Genomic DNA, 4,882 nt, shown 5'->3' on the forward strand with positions numbered 1-4,882 from the left:
GGATTCACGGACAGAACCAAATGCAGCTCCGCCCGTTCATTGGGGCCTGCCATGCAAAGCAATGGCAGGAACCTATTGCTATTCTCCCAAGAAAAGTTTCTTTATTATTATTGGGGCCTGCCATGCAAAGCAATGGCAGGAACCTATTGCTATTCTCCCAAGAAAAGTTTCTTTATTGGGGCCTGCCATGCAAAGCAATGGCAGGAACCTATTGCTATTCTCCCAAGAAAAGTTTCTTTATTGGGGCCTGCCATGCAAAGCAATGGCAGGAACCTATTGCTATTCTCCCAAGAAAAGTTTCTTTATTATTATTATTATTGGGGCCTGCCATGCAAAGCAATGGCAGGAACCTATTACTCTACACCCAACAAGGTGTCTCTTTATTCTTTATTTTTCTTCCGTAACCGTTAATGCGGCTCATACCGCTGGGTGCACACCTACAAATGAGGTATCAAAACGTGCAGAAAATTCACGCCATTGGAGCTATTATTTTTGGTGGGATTTGGGGTTAACGTGGCGACATAATTCGCAAAAAACTGCGAAAAAAACCCCATTATAAGTCAATGGGAAAAATCCTAGAAATACCCTATTTTTGAGGATTTTCTGTGTCGTCACAAATTCACCTAGAAATGCCATTCAAATTTCATTTTGTAGATACGTCTGTGATCTCTTCCAAAGTGAAGACGGCTCGTCGATACCAGTTACGGTTTGTCCACAATTTGCCTCTAAGCGACCCAAAGTTTCTCATTTTTCCTAAAGTTAGAGTGCTTTTCTCGCTGATTAGAGTGAGAGATCAAGACAACTTTTTCCACCCAAATCATTTTTGAAATCGCCATCACGCCCACAAATATCGCACGATTAGTATCAAAATCGGTCCTCACATTGATACGCCTGTCTGCTCCGGTAAAATGTTTTCGAAATTTATCTAGACCGTACGGTTTTCTGTCACGGTGCTTCAGAGCAAAGTCATGCGACAGGATTTTCTGAGGCTCTCAGGCTCTTTCACTAACACTTCACACCTTGGTGTGAAACTTATTTAACATAGCAACGGAACTCAAGAGGCTATTGGCTGCTGATTTGGACTACAAATATGCATCATTGTAGTTCTATCTATAGTGGAACCCTCAGTTGAAACAGATCAGGACTGAACTGGCCTTTATAACTACTTGCTGCTATGGGCTGTATATAACTGATTTAACTCAGTCACTGTTACACATGGGATTAGTTTTGAACTTTAAAATGAAGCTTAACAAAAATTTCACAATAAAAGCCTTGAATATTTTTACATCATGTAATTGCTCTTTTTGGCTTTATTTGACTTTTTCATCCAAAGCACTGTTACACATGGTATTAGTTTGGCCCTTTGAAATGAAGCTTAGCAAAAATTTCAAAATAAAAGCCTTGAATATTTTTACATCAGAAAATTGCTCTTTTGAGCTTTATATAACTGATTTAACCCAGCAATTGTTACACATGGGATTAGTGTGGCAATTTAAAATTAAGCTTGATGAAAATTTCAAAATAAAAGCCTTGAATATTTTTACATCAGGTAATTGCTGTTTTTGGCTTTATTTGACTTTTTCATCCAAAGCACTGTTACACATGGTATTAGTTTGGCCCTTTGAAATGAAGCATACTGAAAATTTCAAAATAAAAGCCTTGAATATTTTTACATCATGTAATTGCTCTTTTTGGCTTTATTTGACTTTTTCATCCAAAGCACTGTTACACATGGTATTAGTTTGGCCCTTTGAAATGAAGCTTAACAAAAATTTCAAAATAATAGCCTTGAATATTTTTACATCAACTACTTGCGTTTTCAGCATTATATAACTGATTTAACCCAATGACTATTACACATGGGATTAAAATAGACTGTTTTGCATGAGCAGCAGATAGATCCTCTATTGCACATGTGTCAAACTCAAGGCCCGCGGGCCACATGTGGCCCGCTACGTCATTTTATGTGGCCCTCTCCCCCCTACCACCGTTTTACAGCCCCATTGATTGACTTAAAATAGTTTTTGAGCACGAATTGACTACAAACTACATATCCCATAATGCCTTCCGATTCTTACCAACCAACATTACGGCTTCTCGCCACTAGAGTGCAGCAGAGTCACCTCAAGCTGATTATTAATTTTCCCAGCGAATAAAACTGAAACATCGACAAGCTAAGAAGCTAAAGAGCGAAGTCCCGTGATGTTTCAATCGAGGACTTTTACCGTCTACTGCCCCCTGATTTGATGCCACAGCTTCGACTCCATGCAGCTCGTGTTTTGTCCACGTTTGGAAGCACCTATCTGTGCGAACAGATGTTTTCAATAATGACTTTAAACAAGACCAAGCACAGATCGCGCATTACTGACGAAAACCTACACGCCGTTTTGCGGATTGCCACAGAATAGAACTAAAACCAGACATCGACGAACTGACCAGGGGAAAACGGTGCCAGACATCCGGCCAGAAAACATTGGTAAGCACAAACAAACTACATTTAAATAGAATGAATGTAAAACCAAAACTCAGTATACTGGAATATGCATATAGTTTATTGATTTTGCTTGTGTTTTGTTTATTTACAGAACACAACACAATGAGGATGTGTGTGAGTTGGTGACAGGGTGAAGAGGGATCAGCGTTGTGTTCAAGGACAGGAAACGTCACCTCATTGTTTTGTTCTTATGTGAAATGCATGTTCGTTGTGTAATAAATAACGAAAAAGTTTTGTGAATGAAGTTGAGAGTTAATATCAAAACTTGTTTTTTATTATTTGTCTGCTTATCTTCAAAGCAGACAAAGAATAATTTTCCCAGCGAATAAAACTGAAACATCGACAAGCTAACGAGCTAAAGAGCGTAGTTTAGCTGAGCAGTTTAAAAATACTGAGCATATTTTTAAACTGCTCAGTTTAAAAATACTGTAATTTTTAAACTGAGCAGTAATTTTACATCCATGCAAACTCAAATGTAATATTTAAAACTTGAATACATAAAATCAGTTATTTAACAATATGAGGTGTTGTTTAAAAATAAAAAAGATAGCAATTTCTTTTTATTGCAGAGACATTAGATTCTTAAATTTATGGTATTCTTTAAATGTTGTAATTTTGGTTCATTGTAAACTTTACCTGTAAAAAGTTTGTAGAAATCTTTAACATAAGGTCAATATATATTTTTAAACTGTAATATGTTGTGTGTGTGCGTTATTGAAAATTTATATTTGTGACAATCATTAGGTAAATGCTAATGAACTGCCTTCCTGCAGTTTATGAGCATTGAACTGTTACTAAACAGTTCAATGCAAGGTTCATTAGCGTTAGCATTTTAGCTTCAATAAGCTATTAGCTATTTATTTTACTTTTTAGCAATGTTTAGTATACTGAATGGAGTAAATCAATTACAGAAAATATCCTAGTGATTTCCCACATACTGATGAAAGCAATGACGCTAACATTAGCGTTTCTGCTGATTTTAGCTGATATACTTACTTTATAATACTGAATGGTGCACGTCCGCCTCGCTTAACGTTCTTGCGATTCTCCGCGTGCCACTGATTACGTTGCGGCGTTCTTTAGCGTCGATGCCGATTTGTGGCGTGACGACGCCGGGCCCAGAGCCACGGGCGCGCCTTGGCAGGCCCCGGCTAAATTTCTTCCGAAATTTTCTAGTTGGGGCCTGCCATGCAAAGCAATGGCAGGAACCTATTACTCTACACCCAACAAGGTGTCTCTTTATTCTTTATTTTTCTTCCGTAACCGTTAATGCGGCTCATACCGCTAGGTGCACACCTACAAATGAGGTATCAAAACGTGCAGAAAATTCACGCCATTGGAGCTATTATTTTTGGTGGGATTTGGGCTTAACGTGGCGACATAATTCGCAAAAAACTGCGAAAAAAACCCCATTATAAGTCAATGGGAAAAATCCTGGAAATACCCTATTTTTGAGGATTTTCTGTGTCGTCACAAATTCACCTAGAAATGCCATTCAAATTTCATTTTGTAGATACGTCTGTGATCTCTTCCAAAGTGAAGACGGCTCGTCGATACCAGTTACGGTTTGTCCACAATTTGCCTCTAAGCGACCCAAAGTTTCTCATTTTTCCTAAAGTTAGAGTGCTTCTCTCGCGGATTAGAGTGAGAGATCAAGACAACTTTTTCAACCCAAATCATTTTTGAAATCGCCATCACGCCCACAAATATCGCACGATTAGTATCAAAATCGGCCCAGACATTGATACGCCTGTCTGCTCCGGTAAAATCTTTTCGAAATTTATCTAGATCGTACGGTTTTCTGTCACGGTGCTTCAGAGCAAAGTCATGCGACAGGATTTTCTGAGGCTGTCTGAGGCTCTCTCCCATGTATTTGAATAGAATTTCAGATCTGGGCACAACATTTCTTTCTCTCATCGCTGTAAATGCTCTGAGTGAGGTACAGATATGAATCTCAGGACTATCGCAGAAGACACATAGGCCTCTGATACGCTTTAAACGCTTTTCGAATATGTATTACGGTTCCCGAACAGGAAGGATTTGTTTCCAATGTTTTTTTTCAGTAAAACGTGTTGGCTCAAACACACAATTGTGTGTTTGAGCATGTATGACTCACAGCTCACACCTGCTGAGACCATTATTTACCATGGCAACGGAACTCAAGAGGCTATTGGCTGGTGGTTAGGACTACAAATACGCGTCGTTGTAGTTCTATCTATCCTCAGTTGAAACAGATCAGGACTGAGAACTGGCCTTTACAACTACTTGCTGCTATGGGCTGTATATAACTGATTTAACTCAGTAACTGTTACACATGGGATTAGTTTGGAACTTTAAAATTAAGCATATTGAAAATTTCAAAATAAAAGCCCTGAATATTTTTACATG

This window comes from Xiphophorus hellerii, chromosome 11, assembly GCF_003331165.1.
Source record: "Xiphophorus hellerii strain 12219 chromosome 11, Xiphophorus_hellerii-4.1, whole genome shotgun sequence".
NCBI classification, from domain to species: Eukaryota; Metazoa; Chordata; class Actinopteri; order Cyprinodontiformes; family Poeciliidae; genus Xiphophorus; species Xiphophorus hellerii.